Source organism: Dendrobates tinctorius, unplaced genomic scaffold (genome assembly GCF_039654945.1).
Source record: "Dendrobates tinctorius isolate UK_male_01 unplaced genomic scaffold, ASM3965494v1 ptg000084l, whole genome shotgun sequence".
NCBI lineage: Eukaryota > Metazoa > Chordata > Amphibia > Anura > Dendrobatidae > Dendrobates > Dendrobates tinctorius.
The window spans coordinates 15,461,685-15,482,526 of NW_027361752.1; positions in this window are offsets into that span (position 1 = coordinate 15,461,685).

Consider the following 20,842-nt stretch of genomic DNA (forward strand, 5'->3'; position numbering starts at 1 on the left):
ACCCACCACGAACTACAGGAGCCCATTGGTGCCTCTGCCCATTATAGAGGTACCTTTTGAGCGGATTGCGATGGATCAGGTAGGGCCAGTAGTAAAATTCGCCCGGGGTCACCAACACATATTGGTAGTCGTAGACTACGCTACCCGGTATCCAGAGGCGATACCGCTCCGCCACACCTCAGCTAAATTAATAGCCAGGGAACTGTTTGCCTTGTTTTGTCACCTTGGGCTACCCAAGGAGATCTTGACAGATCAGGGAACCTCTTTTATGTCTAAGATGACCAAGGAGCTGTGCAAGTTACTCCAAATTAAACAGCTACGTACATCGGTGTATCATCCACAAACCGACGGGTTGGTGGAGAGGTTTAATAAGACCCTCAAAGCCATGCTAAAAAAGGTGGACGCCAAGGATGGAAGGGATTGGGACATGTTACTGCCCTATCTCATGTTCGCCATCCGCGAGGTACCACACGCATCCACGGGGTTCTCCCCATTTGAGCTACTGTATGGCAGGCACCCAAATGGACTGCGGGATGTAGCCAAAGAGACGTGGGAACAGGAGCCCACTCCCCATAAGAGTGTCATCGAATATGTGGCAAAAATGCAGGATCGGATTGCGGTTATGCGGCCCATAGTAAAGGAGCATCTGCTGGATGCGAAGGCCGCTCAGAGCCGTATGTATAATAAAAGGGCCACGGTCAGGACCTTTAAAGAAGGGGACCGGGTGTTGGTACTAGTACCCACCCCAGAGAGTAAACTCATGGCCAAGTGGCAAGGGCCTTATGAGATACGGGGGAAAGTGAACTATAAAGTTTACCAACCCGGAAAAAGGAAACCCAAGCAGCTGTACCATGTAAACCTGCTAAAGGCCTGGTGTGACGGACTCAGCTTCTGCTGAGCCGATTTTTTGAGTGGACTCTCTGGGTCGTGGCACCCACCCACCGAGGGCGAGCTGACCTTGTGAGAAACCACCCCCTGTCGGGGTCGTAAACGACAATGAATCCTCATTCACCAGTCATTCCAAATCATTGTGCGAGCGCAAAACATCTGGTACCGATTAAGAATGACTCAGACACGCAGCTGATTCAGTCTTAGCTAATGTCCTGCATCCACACCTGTCAGGAGCAGTACAACAACTGGCTTTTATTTACAAATACACAATACTATATTGAGTGTTAGGGGAAGGCGTGCATTAGGCGGGGTTTATGCAGTATACATCTAGTGTCCAGTCTCTCTCTGATTCGTCAAAACGTCTCCCGATGGTTACTCCTTCTTCACATTCCTGAGTTATCTTTTTTAGGAGAAATGAAACTTAACTTAACTCTTTAGACACTGAATTTAAGTGAAAGTGAACACTGGCAGCCATCTTTAATACAGTTACATTTGCATTAGCAAGCAATTAGGAAAAACTTATTGTTTCACAGTATAAAAATATAAAAGTTATATAAGAAAATATATTTTCACCTTGACAATCCCCCCTAAACACTAAGTTTTTCCCTTAATGAAAGATCCTTCGAGACTGTCCATGTGATGGGAAAAGGGGAGGTGGATTTCTTCATCCAGACACCTCAGAAGCTCTCCCCTAGCGAGAGGCCTCCAGGCAGCTGAACCCTTCACTAACCTCACATGGAGTTCTCCCGCTGTCCCTAAACTAAGTCTCTTAACATCATCTGAGAATGGGGGTTTTGTCTACTCTCTTGAGGGGAATATACTTAGGGATCTTCCCTAGATCAGTACCATCGTACTCTGGTGGGTCTACTTCTTGATTGAGGAAGGTGCCAGTCGGAGTTGCTTTGGCAATAACCTTTTTATACAAGGGAATAACACAACAAAGAGTTATTGATCCAATTACAAGGAGGGCAATCAGTACTATACAAGCTTGTTGAAGGAATCCCTTGAGTCCACCCAACCAGCCGGAAAAGAAAGATGTGTCTACTCCAGCATTAGTTTTCAATTCTGCTGCTAACCCAGTTATCTTTTTAAGGGCTATCATGGTTTTTCCATTCACTCCAGAGTTCTGAGGGATATAGGTACAACACTCCTCTCCCACCATCCCACAAACTCCTCCTTTCTCAGCTAATATCATATCAAGGGCTAGTCAATTTTGGAGTGTCATTCTAGTGTTAGGGCCCAATTCTTCAACTATACCTTGGAAGGCATCTTGGCTGAAATTGACAAACCTTTGTTCACTGTAATATATGTAATTGATCCATTCAACATTTTTATTAATCTGCACCTGTGGGATTATAGAAGCAAAGCCAGCATAGATCTGGTTCTGGGCTTTAAATTGGTCAGGCACCCCCCTTGGCACTCCAATAGCATCAATATATACTAGTGGATCTTCTTCATAACTCATATGGAGCTGATCGAGGCTTCTCCTTTTCCTGGTAGGTTCATCAGGTATCTTTGGATCCCAGGGTAGAATCTTGAACTGCATAGCTAGTTTAACAAGGGTGCATTGGCCTGTCCAGGCATTTGGCAACCTAGGACGGAGCTTACCATCTCCACATAACCAATAAATGTCATACATATATTGTGTATGTTTGATTAACAAGTCAGTATCTAGAGAACTATTCTCTTTGCAGAAACCTGTCTCGAAGATCCCTACTGGTGTACCTGTGGTGTCGTGGGAATTATAGCAGGTGTAATTGTCAGCTAATACAGTTACTTCTCCTGGGACCTTTAGTTTGGGTTCCTTATGAATTAGTGGGACGTAATCTGGGCAATCAGTGGGCTTCAAACCTTTCAACAAATTCATGACACAGGCAGTGGTGTTTAGGTATGCTCTGAGTATTCAACTGGTCATTCGGAATAACAAAGGTAGCTGGAGTCAAACGACCCAGAGTACAAGCACCTTTTACCCCTACTGGCAACCATTTATATGCATTGTCTCCACATACCCAGAACATGTCACTAGGTAGGTCCCATAGGGCTGAATGTTGTAATACCAGTCTATGAACTAAATCTATGAACGCAGATACATTCTGAAGCATACACCAATTTGGAAGTTGTCCTAAAGGGCTACAATACCCTACATCGGGATTTCTACAGGTGGGAGTTCCTTTCTCATATCCAGATGACTCGTTGCAAGGTATATTACCTGAAATATTAAAACAAGTTTCATTATTGCCCTGGGGAAATAAATTGGAATACTTCCAGGACGTGTTATGCAACCTTCTTTCTAGCAGTATTGGTTTGAAGGCATCAGTAGAGTGGGAAGTTACATTAAAACTAACTTGTAGGCCATACATTGGAATTTGCCCCAGGTAGGTTAATCGAGTTCTATTCCTGGGTACCCAAGCCCCCCCTTTATATGCCAGATATTGAAGGTATGTATTACTTCCTGAAAGATTACCCTGCCACCAAGGGTATCCTACCCATCCCACAATAGGTATACCAACAGTTGTGTTCCATAACTTCACATTATTTGTGGCATTATTAGCAAGTGTATCAGAACAACTGGTCCAGGCAAATAATTCCTCGGGTGGCACAGGAATAACAAGGAACGGAATACTAGTGGCCGATATTGGTGAATGTGTGCAGATCCAGCAATCTGCTGGAGACTGAGTGTCTTTTGACCAATCATTTAGTAATTTTTCATGATGTTGTATAAACTTATTATTCAAGGACATTGGAGAATTTAGATTGTCCCACGCAGCTACCATTATTACAGATAATGCAACAAAACCAAACCAAAACATTATGCACTCTTATGCTTTGTTAACTCCTGTGGCTAGTTTGCAATGCGATGCGTGGATCCAGGTTGGTCGTCCTTCCAACTTAACAGAAGTAGGCGTTGTTAGGAGTACTTGGTAAGGTCCTTGATATCAGGGTTCAAGGGTCTTTCTGGAGTGTTTCTTGACATATACGCAATCACCAGGTTGTAGACAGTGAGTTCCTTCCACACTATCTGGATCTGGAATGGAAGAGAAAACTAGAGAATGCATTTGAGTTAAATGCTTTTGCAACTGGATTACATAACTTGTCAAATTATCCACATTGAGTGTTAAGACCTGTGGGTAGTACAACCCTGTGTTCGGTGGTCTTCCAAACAGTATCTCGAAGGGTGACAGTTTAGTTTTCCCCGTGGGTGTGTACCTTACTGAGAATAATGCTAATGGGAGACACTCTGGCCATGGTTTATGGGTTTGCTCCATGGTTTTCTGTATTTTCAATTTTAGTGTCCCGTTCATTCTCTCTACCTTCCCTGAACTCTGTGGGTGGTAGGGTGTATGAAATGCTTGTTCTACACCTATCATTTGCATTACATTTTGCATTACCTCAGCAGTAAAGTGTGTACCTCTGTCTGATTCAATTGTTTCAGGGACACCGAATCGTGGTACTAGTTCCATCACCAGTTTCTTTGCAGTAGCTCGAGCTGTAGCCGTTTTCACCGGGTAGGCCTCTGGCCATCCAGAGAAGAGATCTACACATACTAGGATATTTGCATACACTCCTACCTTGGTAGCTGTATGTCGTCAATCTGCCGTCTCTGAAACGGGTAGAGAGGCCTAGGTGTCGCTTTCTTAGGGACTTTTACTGTTTTACCTGGGTTGTGCTGTGCACAGATGAGGCATGATTGTACAAGTTTCGCGGCTGCGCAACTGAAGCCAGGAGCGATCCAGAAGGCATCTACCATGGCACACATGTGACTTTTTGAGGTGTGATTGGGGCCATGTGCTGCTTGCGCCATGATTGGGAACAGGGACTTTGGTGGGCACATTTTATCCTTATTCTCCCATACTCCATTTGAGTTCAGCTCAGCTCCCAGTCTCCCCCGGTGTACCTTCTCTGTTTGGGCAGCCTTTTGCTGGAGGGATTTCAGGACATCTAGACCCAATGTGGCTGGAATACGCTGACTCCCCGCCACCGTCCACTGCTCTCTCTAGGCCGCCTTGTGCTATTTTAGCAGCCTCGTTCGCCCTTCTATTGCCCTCTACCTCCACGGAGTCACCTTTGTGTGTGCTTTTACCTTGACAATGCCAACCTGGACTGGTAACATCAATGCCTCCATCAATTGTTTCACCAGCTCTGCATTTTTAATGGGCTTCGAATCTGTGAAAATATTAGCGACTTTACCTGCAGCGGCTCTACACGCCTCAGTGAGTGCCTTCAACTCTGCCTCCTGCGCCGACATGTGAGGAGAGAGTGGTTCCGCTCGGATTACCTCATGTGAGGATACTACTGCATATCCAGTGTAGAATCGTCCATCCTGGTGGTATCTGGGGCCATCTACAAAAAAGAAACTCAAAGTCTGCATTAGGAACAGGTTTTTCATGAATGTGTGCAAACCCAACTGTCTCCTGACTCATCAGTTCTATGCAGACATGTTCATGCGTCATGTCAAAGTATCCTTCCTCACTCGCTAATACGGTCACCAATTCCCCCTTTTCTGAATCCACAGGCAGGAGGGTGGCTGGATTCAGAACGTTACATCTTTTGAGGAGTGACATACTCAGGAATTAGTAGAGCACACTCAAGTCGGAGCTGTCTGGCCATAGACAGATGTTTTGGTTGAACTTGTAGGAGTATGGCATGGATGTCATGTGGGGAATAGATTGTCAAAAGAAATGTCAGTGTCATCTCACATGCCTTCCCTATTACGTCTCCACTTTTTTCCTTGTGCTCCAGCATACATGACAGGTCGTTTTATTGTCCTTGTTTGCTCAATTTCTTTAGCTACCTTAAGGAGGTCTTTTGGATCTACATGTCTCCATTCAGGTCTGGCTGTCTGTACTGCGTCTCGTAAGTCTTTGTTCATACCGTCAATGAATGCATCCACCAGTATTCTAACATCAAGTGGATTTATGCAAATGTACCCCATGTCTGCCCATTTCAGCTGTAACCGTCCAAGGTATATCTCTACTCTCTCTCCTCTTTGCTGTGTCACATTAGTCAGGAGTACAGACTGCTCTGATTGTTCCACTGCAGCCCATTGTCTTAGTGACTCACAGTACGTCTCCCCAGATCGTGCAGATTTATCATCCATGCCCCAAGCCTGATTCTTTGTCACATCTGTGTGTCTGTAAAACGGGAATGGTTGGTCTTCAGGGGCAGGCAGCTGCTTCAGCAAAGCTAGCTGGTCAGAGGGGCTCCAGGGATAATACACCTGTATCTTTCTTATTCTAGTCACACTTCTAGGTCCTGATGGGGTTGGCCGTCTGATGTCTACTGTCAGCTTACTCCTCAAGGGCCAATGTCCCCACTACCCACTATCCACACTATTATGTCAGCTTCTTATGATCTTGTCTGGATAGGATTTAGTGCAATTCTCTTAGGTCAGTAGCACAGGTCACACAAGTAGCTATTCAGTCTGGATTTGTCTGAGTCTGACCACAGTGTTTACAAGTCCATCTGTTTTGTCTGGGTCTCTGGTTACACTTTGTCAATCAAACATTCATAATACACCTTCCACACTGCTGCACATTCTCAAGCATCATTTATTCACTTGCTATTTTCTTCCCTTGTCTGTGCCTTTTTGTACATCCAAACATTCACACTCTGGTATTTTTGCCTTTTTCAATGTTTGTCCCACTTGTTTTACTGCTTCCTTCCTTCTCTGTCTCTTGTAATTTGACACAATTTGCTATACAAATCAATCACACAACTAGAAGCAGGTTCAAACACATTAATGACCAAGCAATCACTTACAATTCCCTTCTAAATTAGGCACCATATCTTACTTTTAACTTCCAATCTTCAATTAAGTACTGTTGCTTTAAAATGCACAAATCTTTCAGCGTGTACCTTACGGATAGAATTACAGAGAATTTTGAGCACAGCTCACACTCAGCAGAGATAAGAGCGAAGGGAGAAGAAAAACTACGCAGCGCCATCCTTCACCCCTCCCGTCAGAATGCAGCGTCGTCCTTCACAGAATTCTGTAGTTCTTTAGGCTTATCAAAATCAATTTCTACAAAGAAACTCAAAATCACGGGATTTCACTGTAAGGGCAGATAACTGTATAATGAGATTAACCATGCCTTGCCCTTTTTCTGGCCAAATGCATTCAGGAAACTTTACAATGTAATGCCACATATAACACGAACTATATCATTACTCAATTCATTCAGTCTCAGATGTAGATTTGAAATATCTATAACGCATCTGTCCGGGATTCCACCACAACTAGAAAGGTCACAAATCTCTTGACACAAAAATGATGTGTGATGATTCATTCATACGTGCTCATTCACTGATTTTTTTTTTTTTTTACTCATCTCTCATCTTATTCAGAGGTTCTCATAGACATATATACAAGGATTCACACAGCCTGCCTATCTTGCACTTTGGATTTGATTAATACTTTTTCCAGGTTCTTTGCTGCACTACTTCCATATCTATCCTCAATTATATCACATAACCGGTCTCCTTCTTCAGGTATCTTTCCCTGACTGTTCCCCATCAATCTCTTTCCATCCTTCATTCTTCAAGCCTCGCGCAACTCGCAGATGAGCTTGTGCTTGTTCTAACAATCCTTTATCTTTCAACATGCCTCGTTTGTTCTCTATGAGATTATGCCACATAGCCGGCTGTAATCTCCCTGACGAGGGCAATCCTACATGCTTATACAATCTCTCAACATTCTTGACTGCCTTCTTGCCTTCCCGTGATGCTACTATTGCCTTGACCTCCACAGCATCCTCATCTAACTTGTGGGGCACAGACTTCTTCTGCTTTAAGATACGCAGCATGACTCTTACAGAATACTATGGTTCTCTGCAGAAAAACCACTGGTAGCGATATCAACACTGATGTTCCACAGTACGGAGCCTCACGTTCGACGTACTAGGAAAAGAGCCTCGCGCTCAATATTTCCTTTCCCTAACCTTGAACAGCAGTGATTAACAGATTATCCTGCCACGATATTCCAACAGGGAGTGTCAGGGGCAATACCAAGGGGGTGAGCCACCACGACTAGAGTTGAGCGAAACGGGTCGAAAAATTTCAAAAGTCGCCGACTTTTGGGAAAGTCGGGTTTCATGAAAAGAAACCCGACCCTAGGATGAGGTCGGCCACGCCAAAGTCGCGTTTCAAAAGTTTGTTTTGCGCTCTTTTTCAGCCAATCAGGATCCACGGACACTGTGGGCAACGTGATGACATAGGCACGGGTCACCACCATCTTTCAGAAGGGCATGCAAGTGATTGGCTTGCTTTGGTGGGCGTCACAGGGGGTATAAAAGGGCGTGCACGCCGACCGCCATCTTACTTCTGCCGATCTTAGCATAGGGAGAGGTTGCTGCTGATTCTGTAGGGAGAGTGTTAGGCAGGGAAGAAGAAAAAAAAACTGCTTCTGCTGCTAGCGATTGTGCCTGTACAACACACCAGTCACTGTGTGTGCAGTGCAAGGGGAGGCTATATTGTGGTGTATCAGTGGTGTTGGTTGTTGGGCTGCCTTCTAAGGCTTCCTGACAGCTGCATTGCTGTTTACCCACTGCTCTGCAAACTGCTTTTTTAAAAGCAATCCCAATTTTTTTTTTTGTCCTGCTGAGGTACTGAGCTGCAAACTGCTTTTTTAAAAGCAATCCCAATTTTTTTTTTTGTCCTGCTGAGGTACTGAGCGTGCATGTTTTCACACCATACAGCGGTGTACGCTCCTCACACAGTACCGTGTAACGGCTGTTATCACAGCCACAGTGAAGCTATCTGTGTCACTCTGTGAGAATAAGTCGAGGACATGTTCCGTTCTTACAGACCTGCACTCTAGGGAGATTCCTACTCTGCCCAATTCTACATAAACCTTGTAGTTTGTGATACACTAGCCAATTTCTGCCTGTGACATAGCGCTGTGATATTCAGTGGGCCTCACACAATCCAAAAGTGTCCAGTGTCCACAAGTGTCTGCAGAAATTCAAAATCTCCCTTATCCTCTAGTCACTTTGGTCACAGCTGTGCCATCGAGCCTGTGACATAGCGCTCAGATATTCAGTGGGCCTCACACAATCCAAAAGTGTCCAGTGTCCACAAGTGTCTGCAGAAATTCAAAATCTCACTTATCCTCTAGTCACTTTGGTCACAGCTGTGCCATCGAGCCTGTGACATAGCGCTCAGATATTCAGTGGGCCTCACACAATCCAAAAGTGTCCAGTGTCCACTAGTGTGAGCAGAAATTCAAAATCTCACTTATCCTCTAGTCACTTTGGTCACAGCTGTGCCATCGAGCCTGTGACATAGCGCTCAGATAATCAGTGGGCCTCACACAATCCAAAAGTGTCCAGTGTCCACAAGTGTCTGCTGAAATTCAAAATCTCACTTATCCTCTAGTCACTTTGGTCACAGCTGTGCCATCGAGCCTGTGACATAGCGCTCAGATATTCAGTGGGCTTCACACAATCCAAAAGTGTCCAGTGTCCACAAGTGTCTGCAGAAATTCAAAATCTCACTTATCCTCTAGTCACTTTGGTCACAGCTGTGCCATCGAGCCTGTGACATAGCGCTCAGATATTCATTGGGCCTCACACAATCCAAAAGTGTCCAGTGTCCACTAGTGTGAGCAGAAATTCAAAATCTCACTTATCCTCTAGTCACTTTGGTCACAGCTGTGCCATCGAGCCTGTGACATAGCGCTCAGATATTCAGTGGGCCTCACACAATCCAAAAGTGTCCAGTGTCCACAAGTGTCTGCAGAAATTCAAAATCTCACTTATCCTCTAGTCACTTTGGTCACAGCTGTGCCATCGAGCCTGTGACATAGTGCTCAGATATTCAGTGGGCCTCACACAATCCAAAAGTGTCCAGTGTCCACTAGTGTGAGCAGAAATTCAAAATCTCACTTATCCTCTAGTCACTTTGGTCACAGCTGCGCCATCGAGCCTGTGACATAGCGCTCAGATATTCAGTGGGCCTCACACAATCCAAAAGTGTCCAGTGTCCACTAGTGTGAGCAGAAATTCAAAATCTCCCGTCCTATAGACACCTTGTACCTTGTTTTACATTACTATATAGTTTGTTGGATTTTGTCTACATTTCTACCAAAAATGAGGAAGGCTGGTGGAAGAGGCCGTGGAATTGGGCGGGGGTTGGCAGCTGGTAATGATGGTGTTGGTGGTGGATCTGATGGTAGTGGCAAGAGCAAAATAGGACCGAATGCAGGAGGTGTTGAGCCTGCGTCATCGTCTGGCTCCATAAGGCTTCGAAGGCTTAGTTCTCTAGGAGTTGGCAAACCGCTTTTAAAGCCAGAGCATCAGGAAAAAGTTTTGTCTTACATTGCTGACTCAGCCTCCAGCTCTGTCGCCTCCTCTTCTTCAGTTGTAAAAAGTAAAAGCACTGAGTCGTCATTGGAGGCTCATGTTCATGAACCACACCTTTCCTTGTGTCCTTCACCCCAACCAAGATTGAAGGATGACGCAGGCCATACTACTGATTACTCCATGGAGCTGTTTTCACATACCATGCCTGGATTATCAAGTCAAATGGTGAATTACCCAGGCCAAGATGAATCTGACATGGAGTGCACTGATGCACAGCCGCTGATGGATGATTCTGCTGGTACATTCACTCAGAGCACTACATTGTCCTCGCAGTGTACAGAGCCAGATTCTGACCCTGATGAGACTCAGGTGCCCCTTCCCGCACACTATACCACCATACACGGTGACACAGAGGAAGGTGCACATGACATTGAAGAGGAGGTGATGGATGACCTAGTTGTTGACCCAGATTGGCATCCATTGGGGGAAGAGGGTGCTGCTTCCAATAGCTCAGATGAGGAGCATCCACAGCAGACATCGACATCGCAACAGCTGTTATCTGGCAGGCCCGGAGCACTCCAAAGACAGGTTCCAAACATCAAAAGAGTTGCTGGACAGCTTGTCCAGAGGGTCAAAAGATCACAGCGCGCTAGGCTGCAAAATGTCTGCCAAAGTAGGAAGAGTGCAGTGTGGCACTTTTTTGAACAAAATCCTCATGATCAGGCCAAGGTTATCTGTAAGAAGTGCGCAAAGACCTTTAGCCGAGGGAAAAATCTGAAAAATTTGAATACCAGTTGCATGCTTAGACATTTAAACACCCTGCACTTGCAAGCGTGGACACAACACCAAACCTCAAGTGCCACATGTGCAACTGATCACAACGAAGGTAGTCAGCAACGCTACATTGTTTCCCCCACTGTAAGCCCACCGGTTAGCACAGCAGCAAATGTTGAGGTGTCATTGCAAGGCCACAGCAGTCAGGGAATCCCACTGTTATATCAACGAAAGACTGATTCTAGGCCATCAGAAAGAACACCAACTCCATCACCATCATCAACCCTCTCTCAGTCCACCCTGTCCACCGCTACTTCCACCATATGCAGCTCTCAAGTCCAGCTCACCCTCCCAGACACTATGAGTAGGTCAAGAAAGTACTCAGTCTCTCATCCGCGTACACTGGGTTTGAACGCCCACATTGCCAAACTAATCTCGTTTGAGATGATGCCCTTTCGGTTGGTGGAAAGCGCAGCGTTCCGCGAACTCATGGCCTATGCAGTACCACGCTATGACCTACCCAGTCGCCACTTCTTCTCTCGCAAAGCCATCCCAGCCCTCCACCATCATGTGAAAGACCGCATTGTCCATGCACTCAAGCAGTCAGTGAGCGGAAAGGTGCACCTCACAACTGATGCATGGTCCAGTCGGCATGGCCAGGGCCGTTACGTGTCCATCACTGCGCACTGGGTTAATGTGGTGGATGCAGGGTCCACAGGGGACAGCGGTGGTGGGACAGTGCTGCCTAGCCCACGGTATAGGAAACAGTTGGCTGTAGGCGTTCGACCCTCCTCCTCCTCCTCCTCCAGAAGCGAAAGCTCGTCCACAGAGCGCAGTCGTACGAGCACTCCATCTGCAGCTGCCACTGTTGCACACGAGGTGTCCCCCTATCGAGCAGCTAGTGGAAAGCGTCAGCAGGCTGTGTTGCAGATGATGTGTTTGGGCGACAGACACACCGCCGAGGTGCTGGACGAGTACTTGAAGCGACAAACTGAGTCATGGCTGGGCAGTGTACATCTTGAGGCAGGCAAGGTAGTTAGTGATAACGGCTGTAATTTTGTGGCAGCCATAGCCCTTTCAAAACTCAGCCACATACCTTGCTTGGCTCACACCTTGAACCTGGTGGTGCAGTGCTTCCTCAAAAATTATCCGGAGTTAACAGCCCTGCTCCAGAAGGTGCGAAGACTGTGCGCGCACATCCGCCGGTCGCCTGTACACTCCGTTCGTATGCAGAAGCTGCAGCGATTGCTCCACCTTCCCAACCACCGCCTCATTATCGACATTGCAACAAGGTGGAACTCCACCCTGCACATGGTGGAGCGGCTGTGCGAGCAGAGGCAGGCCATAATGCATTTGTGGGAGGATACACGGCCAGGCACTTTGAGAGCAGACATGGAGTTGACAGGTGTGCAGTGGTCGAAGCTGAAAGACCTCTGTAAAGTCCTTCAGTGTTTTGAGGAATGCACACGGCTGGTAAGCGCAGACGACGCCATCCTAAGCATGAGCATCCCACTTATGCGTCTGCTCATGCAAACTTTGACGCACCTTAAGGAGCAGGCTTCTGCAGCCAATGTTGATGAGGAGGAAGAGGAGGAGGGAATCCTTGATGACATTCAGCCATTGTCTGCTCAGGGACCTCTCCTGGACGAGGTGGAGGAAGAAGAGGAGGAGGAGGAGGAGGAGGATGATGGGGATGATTACTTAGGGGGGCAAGTGAAAATGTTGGCGTGGCAAGGTCTGGTACAGGGTTTGTGCGTGACTGGAGGGATGTGGATTTGCCAGAAAGTGCTCCTCCAACCAGCACTCGCAGTGCATCATTGACACCGGGAACATTGGCCCACATGTCAGATTATGCCTTGCAGATCCTAAAAAGGGACCCCCGCATTGCCAAAATGATGAACAATGACGACTACTGGTTGGCCAGCATCCTGGATCCACGCTATAAAGGCAAATTACAAAACATCATGCCACAGGAGAACCTTGACCTAATATTGGCTAATAAACAAGCAACTCTGGTAAATCGGTTGCTTGAGGCATTCCCAGCACATAGCAGCAGTGATGGTTCTCACACGAGCCGTACGGGCCGGGGTCAGCTTGGCAGAGGTGTTCGTGGTGCACACAGCAGAAGTGGCGTTGGAGACAGGGGTTTCATGACAATGTTGTGGACTGATTTTTCAAGTACCGCTCACACAACTGGTAATACTGCATCGATGGAAAGTGACAGGAGACAGCAGTTGTCAACTATGGTTACAAACTACTTTTCCTCCCATATCGATGTTCTCCCACACAGGTCATTCCCCTTTGACTATTGGGCTGCTAAACTGGACACCTGGCCTGAATTGGCCCAATATGCCTTACAGGAGCTCGCTTGCCCAGCTGCAAGTGTGCTATCGGAAAGAGTCTTCAGTGCAGCTGGATCAATCCTGACAGAAAAAAGGACCCGTCTGTCAACCCAAAATGTGGATGATCTAACCTTCATTAAAATGAACCACGCATGGGTTTCCAAGGATTTTGTCCCACCTTCCCCTGATGACACATAGGGTGACAGAAAAATGGCTTGCTTTGGTCCACCTCTTCCTGGGACTTGACCTATTTCACCTTTTGCATCAGCTGAATGTCCAACATCAACATATGCCACTTTCTAAAACTCCCTAATTGTGCTGCCTCCCCCCCCATGGCCGGGGTCACCACCTAGCGCACGACACCGTGCGAGTGCCGTTGCCCTGGACAGGTGGGTAGGCCGACTCTTGGGCGCGGGCACTGGCACAGGGTCCCTCATAGTGCAATCAAGTGTCTCTGACGGTGGTGGTGCACACCCGCCGTCAGACACACCGCCGTACTATGAGGGGCCCAGTGCCAGTACCGACGCCCACGAGTGGGCCCCCCTTGCTTGGGCAGGGCCCCAGCATTTGCAATCTTTACCTCTCCCTGCTCCTCCGCTGTGTAGTCTGGGCCGTCAAATCCATACTGTGCCTGACACCGTTTGAGCCTGCCTCCTGATGTATAGACATATATTTTGAATGTGTACGCTATCCATACATGTTATCTGGGGATACGTTACCCTTTCTCACCTTTGTGCAATCACGTGCAATCCATACTGGGCCTAACACCGTCTGAGCCTGCCTCCTGATGTATAGACATATATTTTGAATGTGTACGCTATCCATACATGTTATCTGGGGATACGGTACCCTTTCTAACCTTTGTGCAATCACGTGCAATCCATACTGGGCCTAACACCGTCTGAGCCTGCCTCCTGATGTATAGACATATATTTTGAATGTGTACGCTATCCATACATGTTATCTGGGGATACGGTACCCTTTCTAACCTTTGTGCAATCACGTGCAATCCATACTGGGCCTAACACTGTCTGAGCCTGCCTCCTGATGTATAGACATATATTTTTAATGTGTACGCTATCCATACATGTTATCTGGGGATACGGTACCCTTTCTCACCTTTGTGCAATCACGTGTAATCCATACTGGGCGTGAGAACGGCTGGCGAGCTGTTAAGCAAGCTACAGCACCTGTGGTTTGCATACGTAACTTTTTCATTTTTTCAGGAATGACGGTTAGGCCTAATTCCGGAACTGCGGTTGACCTGCACTTACTGGGAAATCATTGTTCGCGGGTAATAATTGTAATCAGTGATCCCCATCACTAACGTTGTTCAGCGGGTTATCTGCACCTGTAAGCGACAAATGCTGGCCTTTTCAGTGTAGCGCACATGCAGCCACGGACATGTAAGGGCATGACACACCAGTTATTGGCCAATCTCATGTGCCAGAGCCTCACGTGTCCCTCTAGTAAGCCGGACTCGGACCGCGGGGCATGACGGAGTCTCGTTCGTTAACGGAATTAAGCTTGCAATGTGTGCATCTGTTCTGTAGCTGGCATGGTTGAGGTTTCCCAGGTGGAGTCGAATTTAACCATAGGCTCCACTCCTGGTGGTGCCCTTCTGGACATTCCTTTAAGGTTCAGCTTTGCAACCATACTGCCCACGTAAAACAAACAGTTTGCCTTCATGAACGCTGTTTGGAGGGTCATGACTCGTGGGAATAACGCCGCCCAATCAGTTAACCTGCTAGAGAGATCGTTCATTGCTCCCAAGCATGACATCACACTCCCTAGGAAGAAGGTAATGCCACTGTGTCGACCGTACTCCTGGGGCGACACAAGTGCACTGATGCCCAGCCACTGCTCGATGAATCTGCTGGTACATTGACCCAGACCACTACATTCCCCTCGCACGCTACACGGCCTGAATCTGACCCTGATGAAACTCAGGTTACCCTTCCCATATACAGTTCCATCTTACACGGTGACAAAGAGGAAGCTGCAGATGAAAGTGCAGGTTCGGCCCACCTGCCATCAGACACACCACCGTACTATCAGGGGCCCTGTGCCAGTGCCGTCGCCAACGAGTGGTCCCCCCCTGCTTGCTCAGGATCACAGCACTTGCAAAGTTGAAATACTGTGCAGTGAGATGGAAGATGGGGACGACGAGGAGTCCAGACTAGTACAGGGATTCCCTAGCGAGGAGACTTATTTGATTGTTTTCAATGTTGGGACAGCAATTTTTGGGGAGCACTATACTCTGGAGAATGATAGATGGGGCCCACCATACACTGGAACATTCCAAAGGTGGACATCAGACACTAGAGCAGCATTTACAGGGCCCATTATACACTAGAGCATTAGAAATGGGGCCCATTATGTTTGGAGCATTATTTGGGCCCATAAGACAGTGGAGCTTCATCCATGGGGAACAACATATACTGTAGCATTATGTGGAGCTCATCATATACTGTTTCAAACATTATATGGGACCAATGATTCTGTATGGTGAAATAGATGGGCCTCGTCATGAGATGTAAAAAGTGAAGTATTTTTCATTGTACTATACCGCTATTTCTCTGCCGTATCGGAGCATGATGAGTTGTGGTATGTGTTAAAGGGGCGCTCTTTCGCCCAGGGCACATGAAAACCTGGAACCAGCCCTCCCCCCCCACAACTGTAGCCAAATAACCCCCATTTTTCAGTGCGTAACTTGTATTATGAAGTTAATTAAGGTTGACAAGCTTAAGTAAGAAGAATTGATGCTTTTGGCATTCAAATGGGCACTGTTGGTGTGTTTCCTGTCCTCCTCTCACTCCCAACTTTTATTCCCCATTGACTTACATTGGGTTTCGTGTTTCGGTACGACCCCGACTTTTCCCTATAATCGGACGATCTTGCTCGACCCGACTTTTGGAAAAGTCGGGTTTCACGAAACGAAACGCGACCCTAAAAAACCAAAAGTCGCTCAACTCTAACCAAGACTGCTGGGACCAGATGGCCAGCTCAGGGGGACACTAGTGAGTGTGTCAGTATCTAGTCCTGGAATCTGTTTCTCTTGCCCTTAGACTTGCCCTTAGTTAACATGGATCTTGATGTTTCCACGTCGGCCATCTTGCTTCCTGCCAAAGCTGTATATAAAGCCAGCACCTGCTCTGATTCATTGCTTGTGTATTATGTATTGGACTTTGTGTCTCTGCAGTCCCAAGCCTGGACCTACTATCCCTGTTGGTCCTCTCTTAACGGCGGAGTCCTCTGCCAACCTGCACGTCTGGATCCCTGCCTGCTGACCGAGTGATTGCTGAACACTTGACTTCAGGAACCTCTGCCTGACTACACCTGCGGTGAAGTAAGAACTCCAGCCAGCTAGTGTGTTCCTCCGCTCTGCAAGAGTCTGTGTCTTGTGCCCGCATTGCTCAGTGACTTTGCATGCTGTGTCGCAGAGTATCAGCTCTGCTAGTACCTTTTATCATATTGACTGAACATTTATCTGGACTTATATGCTATATTGCATTTAGATCATTAATACAATATTGCTTGCACAACCCACTGTGTCTGTAGTCTCTTTGACCTAGCCACTGGTGTCCAGTTGTATCCACTAGTATCGTGACAGGATACACAAGCCTTAAAAATGGATGCCGCTGGGTCAGAGACTTTAGAAGTGCGTGTTAAGAAGCTAAATAATATCACTGCCACTGTACACGCTGAAGTGCAGACATGGAAGAGCAGAATAGAAGGCCTAGAGGGGCAGACTAAATATGATATGCAAGTGCTCAGTCAGACCCTTCAGGAATTGCGTGGCCGAGTTGCGGCTCTGGAGGCACAATCTCAGGCTTCTGTTCCTACCATCCCCAAACTACCACCATTTAGGTTTGGTGGCGACCGAGACAAGTACCGTGGGTTTCTGAACCAGTGTCGTTTATACTTTGCTGCACATGTCACACAGTTTCCTACAGACCGATCCAAAGTATTGACTATCATCATGTTGCTGACTAATAAGGCCCTTGCCTGGGCAAACCCTCTGATAGAATCACAGGATGCATGTCTGAATGACTTCAATATGTTTATCGCTGCCATGGGGCAGATGTTTGACGATCCGAACCGTGGCCTTACAGCTGAGACGGCCCTGCTGAATTTGCGTCAAGGTAAACGCCCAGTGACTGAGTATGCTATGGATTTTAGAAGGTGGGCTCAGGACACCACCTGGAATAGTGCAGCGAAGTACTCTATATTTAAGAAGGGGTTGTCCAGTTCTATCAAGGACGAGCTTGCACGTGCGGAGGCTCCCACTGCTCTAGGTGATTTCATCAATCACTGTATTCGCCTATACGCTCGCATCTCTGAACGAAAACTAGAAAGGTGGTCTGAGATGAACCGCAGCAATAAATCGCTTCTTCCTTTCCTTCCTAAGGAGATTCCGGACCCAAGTCCTCAGGAGTCCACACCTGAGCCGATGCAGGTAAATTCCCTGCGAAGTCGAGTAAGTGACGAACGGAAGGAATTTCGCTTCAAGGAGAATTTATGTTTTTACTGTGGGAAGTCAGGACATTTTATTATCAACTGCCCCAATCGTTCTCGCAGAACAACCGCAGCCGTGGTAGAACGCGACTTCTCTGAATCATACTCCATGACTTCCGAATCAGGGCCACCCGAAATTGCAGCAACCACTCCTGATTATGACTTTTCAGATATGAACTCTGTTACATCCGAAACGATACTACCCATTAATGCTGTTATTCTATCTTCTGCAGTTTCATACCCTTGCAATAAGAAAAAAGATTCACATTGTTACCTTCCTATTAAGATCTGGATTGTCTCCTGTTGGGTGAACAGTTCCGCCATGATAGACTCTGGGGCTAGCGGTAACTTCATGGACACTTCTTTTGCTAAGGAATATGGAATCCGATCACAGAGAAGAGTGTCTTCAATTCTGATGGAGACTGTGGATGGGTCCCCTTTGACCTCGGGGCCCGTAGACCAGCAGACTGAACCACTGAAGGTCCTCATGGGAGATGATCACCAGGAGAAATTGCCCTTCCTTCTGATTTCCTCTCCACATTTCCCTATTATCTTGGGTTTACCCTGGTTGCAGGCTCAAAATCCCATCATTGACTGGGAGACTAAGAGATTGCACTTCCCAGCTATAGAGGTAACTTCTGAGAAATCGACTGATCCATCTGCGGCCAACCCATCATCGGACCTAGAGTTACCGGCAGTTTATAAAGAATTTTTGGACGTGTGCGATAAAAAGAATGCAGATAAATTACCACCACACCGCTCTTATGACTGCCCAATCGAGCTTCTGCCTGCTGCTACCATTCCTTTTGGTAATATTTATCCATTGTCCGGTCCTGAGCTCAAGACTCTCAAAGAATATATCGACGAGAACCTGTCTAAGGGGTTTATACGCCCCTCATCCTCTCCAGCCGGTGCACCCATCTTTTTCGTTAAAAAGAAGGATGGATCCCTCAGACCCTGTGTTGATTACCGGGAAATTAACAAGGTAACCATCAAGAACCGCTACCCCCTGCCATTAATTCCGGAGCTTCTCGAGAGAGTTCGTCAGGCCAAGGTCTTTTCAAAATTGGACCTACGCGGGGCATACAATCTAGTCCGTATAAGACCTGGAGACGAATGGAAAACAGCATTTATGTCTCGATATGGACACTTTGAGTATTTGGTCATGCCATTTGGACTTTGCAATGCCCCAGCAACGTTCCAACATCTCGTAAATGATATTTTCAGAGACATTCTTGATATTTTTGTCGTAATCTATTTGGATGACATTCTGATTTTTTTCTAGCTCCATGGAGGAACATCAGCAACATGTCAAGACTGTCTTACAGCGGTTGAGGGAACACCAGCTGTACATCAAGCTGGGGAAATGCGAATTTCACCAGTCAGAGATTCAATTCTTAGGTTATGTAATTTCTCCACAGGGTCTGAGTATGGATAACAGCAAGATCAAGGCGATTCAGGAGTGGCCAATCCCCAAGAACGTCAAGGAGGTCCAACGTTTCATCGGGTTTGCTAACTAGAGTTGAGCGACTTTTGTTTTTTTAGGGTCGCGTTTCGTTTCGTGAAACCCGACTTTTCCAAAAGTCGGGTCGAGCAAGATCGTCCGATTATAGGGAAAAGTCGGGGTCGTCCCGAAACACGAAACCCAATGTAAGTCAATGGGGAATAAAAGTCGGCAGTGAGAGGAGGACAGGAAACAAACCTACAGTGCCCATTTGAATGCCAAAAGCATCAATTCTTCTTACTTAAGCTTGTCAACCTTAATTAACTTCATAATACAAGTTAAGCACTGAAAAATGGGGGTTATTTGGCTAAAGTTGTGGGGGGGGGAGGGCTGGCTGCAGGTTTTCATGTGCCCTGGGCGAAAGAGCGCCCCTTTAACACATACCACAACTCATCATGCTCCGATACGGCAGATAAATAGCGGTATAGTACAATGAAAAATACCTCACTTTTTACATCTCATGACGAGGCCCATCTATTTCTCCATACAGAATCATTGGTCCCATATAATGTTTGAAACAGTATATGATGAGCTCCACATAATGCTACAGTATATGTTGGTCCCCATGGATGAAGCTCCACTGTCTTATGGGCCCAAATAATGCTCCAAACATAATGGGCCCCATTTCTAATGCTCTAGTGTATAATGGGCCCTGTAAATGCTGCTCCAGTGTCTGATGTCCACCTTTGGAATGTTCCAGTGTATGGTGGGCCCCATCTATCATTCTCCAGAGTATAGTGCTCCCCAAAAATTGCTGTCCCAACATTGAAAACAATCAAATAAGTCTCCTCGCTAGGGAATCCCTGTACTTGTCTGGACAGGTGCTGTAGCTTGCTTAACAGCTCGCCAGCCGTTCTCACGCCCAGTATGGATTGCACGTGATTGCACAAAGGTTAGAAAGGGTAGCGTATCCCTGGATAACATGTATGGATAGCGTACACATTCAAAATATATGTCTCAGGAGGCAGGCTCAGACGGTGTCAGGCCCAGTATGGATTGCACGTGATTGCACAAAGGTTAGAAAGGGTACCGTATCCCTGGATAACATGTATGGATAGCGTACACATTCAAAATATATGTCTCAGGAGGCAGGCTCAGACGGTGTCAGGCACAGTATGGATTGCACATGATTGCACAAAGGTTAGAAAGGGTACCGTATCCCCGGATAACATGTATGGATAGCGTACACATTCAAAATATATGTCTCAGGAGGCAGGCTCAGACGGTGTTAGGCCCAGTATGGATTGCACGTGATTGCACAAAGGTTAGAAAGGGTACCGTATCCCCGGATAACATGTATGGATAGCGTACACATTCAAAATATATGTCTCAGGAGGCAGGCTCAGACGGTGTTAGGCCCAGTATGGATTGCACGTGATTGCACAAAGGTTAGAAAGGGTACCGTATCCCTGGATAACATGTATGGATAGCATACACATTCAAAATATATGTCTCAGGAGGCAGGCTCAGACGGTGTCAGGCACAGTATGGATTGCACGTGATTGCACAAAGGT